This window comes from Mustela lutreola, chromosome 10 (assembly GCF_030435805.1).
Source record: "Mustela lutreola isolate mMusLut2 chromosome 10, mMusLut2.pri, whole genome shotgun sequence".
NCBI lineage: Eukaryota > Metazoa > Chordata > Mammalia > Carnivora > Mustelidae > Mustela > Mustela lutreola.
This window is the reverse complement of record NC_081299.1, coordinates 34,103,699-34,118,069: the sequence shown is the minus strand read 5'-3', so window position 1 is coordinate 34,118,069 and position 14,371 is coordinate 34,103,699.

Below are 14,371 nucleotides of genomic sequence, written 5' to 3'. Positions count from 1 at the left end.
GTCCTGTGTAATCACCATCCAGATCAAGAATACAATAAGTACAGCTTCCCAGAAGATTCTCTCCCATCCCTGCAAGTTAGTACTCCTCCCATGGGTAACTCCTTCCTGATCTCTACTACGGTGGCTAGCTATGCCAGTTTTTAACTTCATATAACTCTAATCATACAGCATGGACACTTTTGTGTCTGATTATTTTTTAATTTTTTTAAATATTTTATTTATTGGGGCATCTGGGTGGCTCAGTGGGTTCAGCCTCTGCCTTCAGCTCAGGTCATGATCTCGGGGTCCTGGGATGGAGTCCCGCATCGGGCTCTTTGTTCAGCAGGGAGCCTGCTTCCCTCCTCTCTCTCTGCCTGCCTCTCTGCCTACTTGTGATCTCTCCGTCTCTCTGTGTCAAATAAATAAATAAAATCTTTTTAAAAATATATTTTATTTATTTATTTGAGAGAAAGCATGAGAGGGGAGGTCAGAAGGAGAAGCAGACTCCCCATGGAGCTGGGAACCTGACGCAGGACTCGACCCCAGGAGTCTGGGATCATGACCTAAGCCGAAAGCAGTAGCTTAACCAACTGAGCCACCCAGGTGCCCTACTTTGTTCTTTTTTATTGCCATGTAATAGTCTGTTGTGTGAATTTATCAAAACATATTTACCCACTCTGCCGTTGATGGACATCAGAGTTGTTTCCCGTGTGGAATATGATGAATAGAGCTGCTATGGACATTCTCTTCCATGCCTTGTGGTAGACAGAAGCATTCATTTCTGTTAGGTATATATATCCAGGAATAGAATGCTGATTGTGGGAGGTATGCACGTTTAGTTTTTGTAAATACTGCAGACATTTTCCAAAGCGGTCGTCTCAGTTTACACTCTCGCTAGCTATGTGACTGTCCTGGTTTTTCCTCACCTTTGACCTTAAGATACACAATTTTTTTAAAGGCCTGGAAAATGGTACTATTTTTAAATTTTTTTTTAAAAGATTTATTTATTTATTTGACAGAGAGAGAAATCACAAGTAGGCAGAGAGAGAGAGGGAAGCAGACTCCCTGCTGAGCAGAGCGCCTGATGCGGGCCTCAATCCCAGGACTCTGAGATCATGACATGAGCTGAAGGCAGAGGCTGAACCCACTGAGCCACCCAGGCGCCCTATTTTTAAATTTGAGGTAAATATATGTGTATAAAATAAGAGATGTCTGACTCCTTATATTTGATCTTAATAAAATTATTTCTCTAAATTCTTAAATCAGAGTTACAAATATATCCAATTAAAATTTTGATCAGAAAGTTTTTATTATTTCTTTTGAGGGGAAAAAAAGACTGACTCTACCAAGTATTGGAAAGCATGTGCGGTTTCTGTGACAGTGGGTTTTGGCAGTGGTTTGTTGGCAATTATTTAACAAGTGGCTCTCTGAGAAAAAAAACTCTGATTTGTAGAAGTTGCCGATTTCTGTGGCATAAATATTTTTTGACGTGGCTGAACCCTCACACGTTGCCGGTGGGAGTCTAAATTGGCACAACCACTTTATAACATCATTTGATGTTACCTACTCAAGTTGATGGGGGGACAGCAGTCCCAGTGGTAGGTATGGGCACCGAAAGATTTATATTTCTTGAAATAGTCAAAAAGCCGGAGAACTCGAATGGATAAATCGTGCATTAATGTAATGGGATACCACACGGCAATGGAAGTAAACAAGTGGCTGCTACACATAACAACAGGAATGAATCTGAGAAATAGCAGAGAGTGTATACTATGCAATTCTAACAATATGTAAAGTTCAAAAACAGTCAAAACTAATCTAGGGAGTTAGAGGTCAGGATAGTGGTTACCTGGGGAGGACAGAGGGTGGTAATGGGGAGGCTTCTTTACAAAATGGTTATTGTATGTACTGAATGTTTGTGCCCCCCAAAGATCACATGTTGAAGCCCTAACCCCCCATGTGACGGTATTAAGAGGTAATGAGGTCATGAAGGTAGGGACCCCATGGTGGGATGAGTGCCCTTTTAAGGAGAAAGCACCGGGATGCCTGGGTGGCTCAGATGGTTAAGCGTCTGCCTTCAGCTCAAGTCATGATCCCAGGGTCCTGGGATCAAGCTCCGCATCCAGCTCCCTGCTAGGCAAGATCCCACTTCTCCCTCTCCAACCGACTTCTCCTTCTCTAGCCTGCTTTTCCCCCTGCTTGTGCTCTCTCTCTGTGTCAAATAAATAAATAAAATCTTTTTTTAAAAAAGAAGAAGAAAGCAAGAGGGTGTATGCTCTCTTTCCTCTTCCTTTATCCTCTCCCTCACCCTCCACAGTAGAGAGAGGGTAACCTCTGGGAGTGAGGAAGAGGTTTCTCACCAATCTGCCAGCACCTTGATCTTGGACTTCCCGGCCTCCAGAACCATGAGAAATAAATGCCTGAAATTCGAGCCATCAGATCTACAGTATTTTGTTACAGCAGCCTGAGCTGACTAAAACAATTAAGTTTACACAGATGTGTTCAAGTTGAAATGATGCGTTAAGCTATATATTTATGATTTATGAAATTTTCTGTGGGAGTTATTTCAATTAAAGGGTTATTAAGCTAACGCATTCATGCACATAAAACCAAAAATCTTATTATTATCAGAATAAATTAGCTTTTCAACATCTCTAATTCATAGATAAATCTTACTGTGTTCATAAATTAAACAAACTATACCTCAGCCAAACACATGAAGACAATTTCACCAAGGGAAACTTAGGCTCACAATCAGGCAACTCATTCACATACTTAAGGGCAAAAAGAATATTTTCCCAACCCCCAAATACTAACTTTTAACCAATGAGCTCTCAATCCAGTCATATCAGAGGAAGTTTCTGGTTCGAAAAACAGAACGTAGTACCTTCTCAGAAGGAGAAAAAGTCAAACACACATTTCATGACAAAAGCATTTACCATTAAGAAGGAACCTCTAAGTCATCTGCTCTTCCCCTAAAACCCTTCTATTTCCCCATTCTGATAGAAACATCCCTTTATTACACTGTGGGTATGAGGCTGTGATATCCTGCAGTTCTCCATCTATTCCAGGTGAACCAAGTGAATCCGTGGAATCAGGACGTTTCACAGCATAACTGACATCTAGAACCACCCCAGGCATGCAGCCAATTCTGCTTGGAAACTTACAGGCTCTGCCTCTTCTTTTATTTAAACCACCGTATTTAGTCTACTTTAGGAAAGGGGAAAAGTTCCTATCTCCACAGGCTTCGGTTTTCTCACATTTTTAAATAAAATCTTTGGGCCATTGCCATCAGCTACTCCCACATTTTGCCTCTATCACCATTTCCTGACATCTATCTACATGGACACACACACACACACACACACACACACACACACACACCCCTCTCTTTCGTGGACCTGCTTTCCAAACACTGTGGAAGCCATCCCCTGGTAAATAATAATGTCTTTGGTGAATTTAGCAGCGTACCTATCAGAGTCTGATATTGCTTAAATTCTTAAAGTGTCCACTAGAGGACACTATAACACCACCTCTAACACCGATTTGAGGCAGAATGGCTTCTGTGAACTCCCGAGGGAAACTTCCTCTTCCTGTATAACCCACCTACATGGTCCTATCTGATTATTCCTTATATTAAGCACCGAAAAAAGAAATCGGTGGCATGAATAAGAAAGGAATGCAGCACCACCATCTATCCCTCTATTCTTGAGCCCTTGGTCCCCGGGCAGGATACTCTCACTTACAGTCATTCCTTCCCTCAAAGTGTATGTGACTGGGCGCCCGGGTGGCTCAGTGGGTTGGGCCGCTGCCTTTGGCTCAGGTCATGATCTCAGGGTCCTGGGATCGAGTCCCGCATTGGGCTCTCTGCTCAGCAGGGAGCCTGCTTCCCTCTCTCTCTCTCTGCCTGCCTCTCTGCCTACTTGTGATCTCTGTCTGTCAAATAAACAAATAAAATCTTTAAAAAAAAAAAAAAAGTGTATGTGACTGACACAGGTGCATTTTTAGGCGAGTTGATTTGACAGTGCCGGACCCCTCTCAATGCTCCAGAAAAAATCAAAGGGTTGAGTTGGGTCTAGGATCATTACGAAAACATTAAAGATAGGTCAACATTGTTGACAACCCCACCTCATGACCGGGCGGTCTCCTCTCTAGACCTAATTCTTCTCCTGGTCACCCCCACCTGCATCTTCTCCTCCCTTCTCCCTGGACCTTTTGTCTCAGGACCAGCTCTCCTTGTTTCCTCTCCCCAAGGCTGTTATATCTAAAGTCAGGACTAATCTCTCAGTAGCTCACCCAAGAGAATGGGTGCCTTCATGTTATTAGCACAACTACTTTATCTTAGAAAAACAAAAACGAGCAACCTTGAGTGTTGAAAACCCCTCTATGACTGAGCCTTGATAATAAAACGTTACTTCTTATTATACTTTTTTGACAAAAACGGACATATCTAAACATAAATATATTCAAGATGGTGGCTTTTGCGAGGGCACGTGTTTGAGCCAGACTGCCTCGGATCAAATCCCATTGCTTGCTGTTTACTGGCCGTGTAGACTTGGGCAAGTTACTTCGTCTCTGCGCATCAGTTTCCTTAGCTGTTGGAAGAGGAAGGTATGAGCGTCTACCTACTTCCCCACGTTGGTGGTATGAAGATGACAAGAGTTAATGAATGTATTTACATGGTGCCCGCTAAGCCAATCAGAGCCGATCTTCGGGATTTGGAAGTAGGGAAGCCAGGAAAAGCTTCTCTCTGTTCCTCTGACCCAACCAAGGCCCCTGTGATGGAAGACCTGAGCTGCTTTTGGCTGTGTGGCTCCCTGTGTGGCTCCTGCGTGGGGAATCTTGTGTGGATTCCGGAAGAGTCCCACCTGCAGAAGAAGCTGTATGAGAAAGGGAGAGAATGTCTGAGTCCCGGGATCTAGATCTACTCTTATTCTCTCAATGAACAAGAGTCACTAAGTGCCAGGCGCTAGGAGGACCACTTTCCAGGTATGGGCCCAGTAACCCCAATAACCGCAGAAGCGTAGTCCATGCTAGATAGGAGGAAAATTGCTCAAGATGGCAAAGTGCAAAAGCTGGGATTTCAGCCTGGGCAGCCAGCTTCGGAGCAGACAGTCTGCATGTCGGCCCCATATTCTTTGTTGTGGGGGGCCTGTGCGCTGTGGGATGTGAGCGGTATTCCAGGCCTCCTCCCACTAGACGCTTAGCACACCTTTCTCCCAATTGTGACAACCTAGACTGTCTCCAGACACAAACGGATCACCCTCTGATGAAAACCACTGTGGCCACTCCTACAGTCTCCCAGGTTCTTTTTGAATCGCTACCATGGAGTGACCCAGATGCTGCATTAGCCACAATTCAGGGCGACCCGACGCAAGTGTCAAATACAAACAACCCAATTTTCCTCACACGCTGGGTCACCCACAACACATTGCTTCCTAGATCCCGGGTTGTCTAAAACCCCAGGTCACTTACCAGCCTGTGTCCCCAAAACTTCCTGTCACTGAGTTTTCTATAACCCATTACCTAGTGGCATCCCTGCCCTCTGTTCCCAACCAGAGTTTCACAGGGTCAGAGCCACAAAGCTCTTCACAGAGACAAGGCACAAAATACCCACGGAGGCGGAGACAAGGAGACAGAAACCCAGATGCCAAGACAAGGCAGGAAGAGGCAGAGACGCTCCCAGGGACGGAGAGAGGCTCTACACAGCCAAGAGGGCCATAGCTGGTTATGCTAAATGGGTCACCAGGGACCCACCAAGGCCCTTCCCCCCACCTCAGGATTAGACCTGGGGGTGGGGAGGCTAGATTCTCAGGGTAAGGAGCTTAGACCCAGCGTGACAGCTAATCGCCCACACGAGACCTCTGTGTAGGTCACCTAGCCCCGGGCAGCGCCCACCCCCACAGCCACTCCTCCGCTCCTCCCATCAGGTTCTCCATGGACAAGTTTTTACCCCTGAAAAATCACAGCCCGGAGGGCAAGGGCAAGAGGTCAGACCGTCCAGCCTCCCCTCTAGCTCTGCTACTGGGGAGTCAGGGTGGGGCAAGATCCACAGGCACCTACTGTGTTGGTGGGGGCCCGGGAGCCCCCCAGACAGAGATCTTGGGCTTTCCACTAGATTGTCTCTGGCAGGATCTGGCTGAGTCCAGAGAAACATCTCTCTGGGTTGAGAGTCATGGTGGGGAGCAAAGGGTCCCTCCTGTTCCAGACCCCTCACCCACAGGGCCCCTGAGGATTACCAAAATGAAAGAATCACGCCTGGGTTTTGGGGCAATAAGTCTTTAAAGCAGCCCCACCCACACACTGGCCTGGCCTGGTTGCCATGGTGATACCCCAGTTGCTCCAGAGGCGGCTGCCAGGCCTTGAAGTGGGGACAGGGGAGGCAGCGGATCCTGGAACTGCGGCGGGTTGGGGTGAGAGGTCAGTGCTCTCTGAGAACATTCCCGACCATGGCTGGGGGCTGAGTGCCCAGGTCTGTCTCCACTCCCACTCTCTGAGCTCAGGCCCCATCCGCAGCCTCCGGCCTCTACTTCCTCTGCGGCTCCCTGAAACGGACTACCTCAGAGGCCATAATCCACCTGTAGTTCACCGAGGGCAGGGTTCTGCTGTGAGGACTGATCAGTGGGCTCAGGCCCGGAGGCTGGGTGAGGAGCTCAAGCATGTTGCCCCAGGGTAAGGGCTCAGAGAGGTTCCAGAGAAAAAGAGAGGGGATGAAGGCTCAGCATAAAGGTTCTGGAAAAATCCAGGCTAGACATAGGTACAAGACTTCAGGCTTGGGGCAAACATGCCCTAAATATGACAGGAGAGGGACGCCTGGGTGGCTCAGTGGGTTAATGGCTCTGCCTTTGGCTCAGATCATGATCCCGGGGTCCTGGAATTGAGCCCCACATCGGGCTCTCTGCTCAGTAGAGAGCCTGCTTCCCTTCCTCTCTCTCTGCCTGCCTCTGCCTACTTCTAATCTCTGTCAAATAAATACATAAAATCTTTAAAATAAATAAACAAATAAATATGACAGGAGACGTCAGTGGGGGCTCAGGGACGAGGACCCAAGTGGGAGGGCACCGATGGGGCTCAGGGGAGGATCTGTACTGGTGCCTCCCTTCAGTACTGACTTGTTACAAAAAACAATTGTTAAAATACTAAACTTCTGGAAAGAACCTAGATATCCATCAACAGATGAATGGATAAAGAAGATGTGGTATAGGGGCGTCTGGGTGGCTCAGTGGGTTAAAGCCTCTGCCTTCGGCTCAGGTCATGATCCCAGGGTCCTGGGATCGAGCCCCGCATCGGGCTCTCTGCTTGGCAGGGAGCCTGCTTCCTCCTCTCTCTCTCTGCCTGCCTCTCTGCCTCTTGTGATCTCTGTCTGTCAAATAAATAAATAAAATCTTAAAAAAAAAAAAAAAAAAAAGAAGATGTGGTATATATACACAATGGGATACTATGCAGCCATCAAAAGAAATGAAATCTTGCCATTTGCGACAACGTGGATGGAACTAGAGCGTATCATGCTTAGTGAAATAAGTCAAGCAGAGAAAGACAACTATCATATGATCTCCCTGATATGAGGAAGTGGTGATGCAACATGGGGGCTTAAGTGGGTAGGAGAAGAATCAATGAAACAAGATGGGATTGGGAGGGAGACAAACCATAAGTGACTCTTAATCTCACAAAACAAACTGAGGGTTGCTGGGGGGAGGGGGGTTGGGAGAAAGGGGGTGGGGTTATGGACATAGGGGAGGGTATGTGCTTTGGTGAGTAGTGTGAAGTGTGTAAACCTGGCGATTCACAGACCTGTACCCCTGTGGATAAAAATATATGTTTATAAAAAATAAAAAATTTAAAAAAATACTAAACTTCAGGTAAATAACTTTTTGAATGTATGAATTAAAAGGGTCTTTTGTGGGGCGCCTGGGTGGCTCAGTTGGTTGGGCGACTGCCTTCGGCTCAAGTCATGATCCTGGAGTCCCAGGATGGAGTCCCGCATTGGGCTCCCTGCTTGGCAGGGAGTCTGCTTCTCCCTCTGACCCTCCCCCTTCTCATACTCTCTCTCTCTCTCTCAAATAAATAAATAAAATCTTAAAAAAAAAAAAAGGGTCTTTTGTGGTGTATCTATACAATGGAATATTATTCCACCTTAAAAAAAGAATGAAATCTTTTTTTTTTTCCCAAGATTTTATTTGACAGACAGAGAAAGACAGTGAGAGAGGAACACAAGCAGGGGAAGTGGGAGAGGGAGAAGCAGACTTCCCGCTGAGCAGGGACCCCAACAGGGGGCTCGATTCTAGGACCCTGGGACCATGACCTGAGCTGAAGGCAGATGCTTTTTTTTTTTTTTTTAAGATTTTATTTATTTATTTGACAAACAAAGATCACAAGTAGGCAGAGAGGCAAGCAGAGAGAGGGGAGGAAGCAGGCTCCCCGCCGAACAGAGAGCCAGATGGATGTGGGGCTCCATCCCAGGACCCTGGGATCATGACCTGAGCCGAAGGCAGAGGCTTTAACCCACTGAGCCACCCAGGCGTCCCTGAAGGCAGAAGCTTAATGACAGAGCCACCCAGGCACCCCAAAAAGGAATGAAATCGTGCCATTTGCAACAACATGGATAGACCTTCAGGGATTATACTAAGTGAAATAAGTCAGGGAAAGACAATACCATATAATCTCACTCGTATGTGGAATTTAGGAAACAAAACAAACAAGCAAGGAGTGTGTGAGGGGGAGACAAGCCAAGAAACAGACTCTTAACTCTAGAGAACAAATTGGTGGTGACCAGAGGGAAAGGGACAGAGGATGGGTGCAATAGGGGATGGGGATTAGGGAGTGCCCTTGCAGTGAAAAAAAATTATATGATTTTAAAAATATTCCTCTTTCTTTAAACAAAAGGGATTTAAATTCAGTTACATTCCTAGAGGTTTCTCTTAACTTTTCTTTTCTTTTCTTTTCTTTTAAGATTTTATTTATTTATTTGTCAGAGAGAGTGAGCACAGACAGAGTGGCAGGCAGAGGGAGAAGCAGGCTCCCTGCCGAGCAAGGAGCCCAATGCGGGACTGGATCCCAGGACTCTGGGATCACGACCTGAGTCGAAGGCAGCTGCTTAACCAACTGAGCCACCCAGGCGTCCCTCTCCTAATCTTTCTGAGATTGAGTTCTCTTATCTATAAAATGGGAAGAATAGTAACTGGTTTGTGGGTCATTGTGAGGACTAAATGGGAAAGTGAATGTGAAGTTCTTAACACAGAATGTACTCAATAAATAATAGTGTAAAAAAAAAGTGCACTTAGAAACAGAAGAGACGGTATGAAGCAAGAACAGCAGTAACCACACAGGTCGCTGCCCACCAGCCGATGTTATCAGTCCCGAGGGCAGGAGTTCGTAAGGATCAATTTCTTTTCTCATTAAGAAAGACGAGGCTTTGTGGGGAGAAGGTGCACCCTTCATGAGGGAGAGGGAATGCTGCCAACTACAGTAGGAACACACTAAAAATCTGTAGCTTATGGGCTTTGGCATGTAGGCAGTAGGATAAACTTACTTTCTCATGGTACACTAATCAGAGAGGTCTAGGGCAGAAAAGGGGCTCTCTTTTAAACATTGACATGTAATTGACATATAATGTGTAAGTTGAAGGCAAAAAACATATTGATTTGATACATTTATACTGCAATGTGATTACCTAACACCTCTACTGGGTCACATGATTAACATTTCTTCTTTTTTTTTAAAGATTTTATTTATTTATTTGACAGACAGAGATCATAAGTAGGCAGAGAGGCAGGCAGAGAGGGGGAAGCAGGCTCCCTGCTGAGCAGAGAGCCCTATGCCAGATCTCAATCCCAGGACCCCGAGACCATGACCTGAGCCAAAGGCAGAGGCTTAACCCACTGAGCCACGCAGGTGCCCTGATTAACATTTCTTCTGGCAATGGGGACAATCATGGTGTAGTCTCTTAGCCATTTTAATGTTTATAATACAATTTTGTTGTCTTTTTTTGTTTTCAAAATAAAACTCCAGCAGCACCTGGGTGGCTCAGTTGGTTAAAGCACCTGATTGGTAATTTCAGCTCAGATCATGATCTGTGTGGGTTGGAGCCCCGAGTCAGGCTTCATGCCTAGCGGGGGAGTCTACTTGAGATTCTCTTTCTTCCTCTACCCCTCCCCCTGCTCATGCTCTCCCTCTCTCTCTCAAATAACTAAATATTTATTAAAAAATAATAAAACCCCCCATTCAGTGGTTCTCAAACTTTATTTCAGGACCTCTTTGTACTTTTAAAAATAACTGAGGACCCAGAAAGTTCTTTTTTTTAAGATTTTATTTATTTATTTATTTATTTGTCAGAGAGAGAGAGAGCGAGCAAAAGCAGGCAGAGTGGCAGAGGCAAGTAGAGAATCAGGCTGCCCGCTGAGCAAGGATCCCAATGCAGGACTCAATCCCAGGACCCTGGGATCATGACCTGAGCCGAAGGCCTTGGCTTAACCAAGTGAGCCACCCAGGAATTCCCCCAAAAAGTTCTTTTTAAGTGGGTTTTATCTGTTCATATTCACTATATTCAAAGTTAAAAGTGAGAGACACTTAAAATACATATAAATTGAAAATAACAATATCCATGTATTACAGGTTAACAGAAAAAAAAATGTCTACGAAAAATAGCTGTGTATTTTCCAAAATGAAAACTTTAATGAGAACAGTGACATTGTTTTACATTATTGTAAATCTCTTTAATGTCTGGGTTGACAGGAGACAGCTGGATTCTTATACCTGCTTCTGCATTCAATCTGTCACCATATGTTGGTTTGGCTGAGTTATGCAAAGGATATTCAGCCTCACAATGTATGTAGCTGGAAAAGGGAGAAGTGTTTGAATAGACTTATCCACTGTGCTTATTCTTTCATACCACACCAAAACTCGCCAGGCATAGTTTCCTGAAGGTTAGTTGCAGTGTGGAATCTGAAACTCCATTAAAGAGGTTTTCATATTCTGTTACATGAAATCTCATGGGTCTGTCCTGCACCCTGAATGCATCTTTTATCCATGTGTGATTTTGAACATCACATCCCGGTCATTTGGAAGATATCGGTTCACTGAGTTATGCAGATTTTCCAAATACTGACACATTTCATTATACAATACAAACAAACCCCCCCCCCCCAGTTCATTGATGTCATCACCAACCTCATCAAAACTGAAACGATTTCAGGGGCACATGGGTGACTCAGTGGGTTGAGACTCTGCCTTTGGATGTGGTGCCTGGGTGCCAGGGTGGCTCAGTGGGTTAAAGCCTCTGCCTTCGGCTCAGGTCATGATCTCAGGGTCCTGGGATCGAGCCCTGCGTCGGGCTCTCTGCTCAGTGGGGAGCCTGCTTCCTCCTCTCTCTCTGCCTGCTTCTCTGCCTACTTGTGATCTCTGTTTGTCAAATAAATAAATAAAATCTTAAAACAAACAAACAAACCTCTGTCTTTGGCTCGGGTCATGGTCTCAGGGTCCTGGGGATGGAGCCCCACGGGGGTTCTCCATTCATCGAGGAGCCTGCCTCCCCCTTCCTCTCTCTGCCTATTTGTGATCTCTGTCTGTCAAATAGATAAATAAAAAATCTTTTAAAAAATTTTTGAAAAGATTTCAAACTCACAGTAGCAGATAGATATTTGCCAAATTCTAATTTTCACTTGAAAGCTCTAATTTTATCAATGGCGACAAACACTAAGAAGTTGTTTCCCTTGAAGTGACGGGCTCACTTGGTTCACTTTGGAGAAAGTGGATGCCAAATATCCAAGCCTGACTATTTTTTGTCATTTGTTTTTTTAAGTAAAACGAGTGAGAAAAACGACTTTCAGCTCGTAAGTTGACTGCATAAGTGCTTTTCTCCAAGATTACTATCATACAACAGAATGCAGAAGACATGCCTTATGTATACTTCCCATTTGTCACAAAAATATTGAAAAGACACTTAAGGGTTGAAAGTTAAAATAGTTAATAATTTTACTGTTTCATCAAGACATTTTTAAGTGAAACTGGCCTTTTTTTCCCCTTTTATCCTTTTTCCTCTCTCTTTTTTCTTCTGCGCATGCACAGTGGCAGACAAAATTCAAAGCTTGCTGGTACAGTTGGGAGCCACGCCCTGATTCCTCCTTGGGCATCAGATTAGAACTGCCCGCCTGCTGCCCTTGCATCACTAACGTGAATATCGACAAAGGGAAAACAGCAAATAAAAATTTGACATTATTATAAAAATCGTTTTTGTCTTGTGGGTCCCCTGTAAGGGTTCTGGAGACCCCTGGAAAACTTCAAACAAGACCTTGAGAATCGGTGCTTAAATTTGAATTAAAGAATTAGAGTGGTTGTATTGACTTTTCTTTTTAAATGACCCTTTTTGGGGGAGATATCATTCAAAGGTTCGTAAAATGCTCTCTCAAATATCCCATGGAAAAAAATGAAAGTCAATTCCATTTGTGGTACTATTTGCTTTACTTCCTCCAAAAAGGGGCGGAGAGAGGACTCAGAAGTGGTTCGGCCCCTGGGAGTGCACAAGGCATGTGAAGTCATCCATCATATGTGTCATGGTGAGCAGACACAGTCCTGAGACTGCAAAGGCAAATGGTGTTGGGAACTCAGGGCCCTCTGTCACCTTCCCCCACACAGTCTCAATAACCACACATGCCAGCACCAGACGCAGGCACACACGCACGTGTGGGCAGACGAGCCACACGTTTTACCATGGCCAATTTCAGACAACATCAATGACAACCCCGACCATGGTTTATACTCACACAATGCAATCAGCCACATCATAGCCAACAAAAGATCCCAGTAGTCAAACACCCAACCTTATTGTTCTTAAAACCAATTCACGTTTTATAGTCACAGTTGGAGAATTTCAATGGCCATACACCCAGTCATAGTTACACTCAAGCTATCAGTATGGCACAAAAAACATCTCCTGGGTTGCCATGCAACTCTGTATGCATACTGTTCACACGATGAGAGTGTAGATTTGGGAGACGGGACCAACTTGGACTCAAGTTCAAGTTCTACCATGTACTAGTTCTGTAACCTTGGGCAAATTATTTAACCTTCTTTAGCCTTAATTCTAGAGAATGGAGGTCATTCCTACCTTGTAAACTTGATGTGAGGACGACACAAAATAACCGGACAAGTGACAACACCTTGTCTGGCCAGATGTGCCCAGGGATCCAGCTGTAATTGCCATGTATGGCTTTTGTCACCAGAGGGCACCAGGGCTCCAAGGTGTCCATAGGGGGTGCAGGAAGAAACCAGGCCAGAAAGACTGGGATTCCTGGGAAGGATTCCTGAGGCAGGTGCAGACTGGGAAGGTATGGGGGTGCACACGGGGATGTGCATGGGGCTGTACAGCCCCCGAAAACCCCAGACCCCAGTGAGGCTCAAGACACCAGAATGTGCTGCTGGGTAGGATGGGCCTTTCTGGGTGAGAATTCTGATGTCACCTAGGAAGCAGGACAAGTACTTACTATATACCAGGCCCTTTTCTATGCCTACTTCACACATACTTGATCCCCACAATACTATGATTGATGGTCACTGCTAATAGTATTCTTGTTGAGGAACATTGTAGAAACTGAGGGCCCAGCTTACCCGCATGTGAAATGGAAGAGCTGGGGTAGGAAAGCAGGCATCTTGGCTTCAGAAACCCTGTTCCTAACCCCTGCTCTGCATTGCTATCCCAGGGACCCCTCCCCTCTGCCTCCTGGGGCTCTGCGAGGACACCCTGACCCCTGCTGTCTGTCCTGGAGCTCAGCCAGACACAGCTGACCCTTTCCTCTTTTCCAGCCTGCTCCCTGCCTGCACCCTGGGCCTGCCCTGGTAAGAGGCTTATCAGGCATGTGGGGGGGACAGATAAGGCAGGGCCCCCGAACATGGCTTTATCCAGTCCTGCCATCCCCAGCTGCTGGGACTTTGGGGAGCTGCCAGCAGATGGAGCCCCACCCACCCAGCCCTATGCCACCCACACCCAGAGCCTGGTGTCTCTCCCTGCCATGTCACAGCTCCCTGTGATGTCATCATCTGTGGTGACATCATTGCTCCTCCTCTGAGTCTAAAGGGGCCACCAAGATGGGAGTTGGGGAAGTGGAGTGAGACAGGAGTCCCAGCCAGGCTCCAGGTCAGCAGGGTGGGTTGGGCTGAATGTCCCAGCATCCTCTCCAGGGTAGATGGTTATTTTTGGTATTGGCTGCTTCACTTAGAGCCACCCCTCTTCTGGTCTTCTCAATTCAAAGAGGATCTGGATCTGGCAGGGGCTGGAGAAATCTCTAGGACCACTGCAGGGTGGCTCTGGGGATGAGCCTCTAGCTCTGAGCCAGCCCCCTACTCCCCACAGGGAGGCCTGATGCTGGCGAATAGGGACCTTGCATCACTTCCCGTGGAA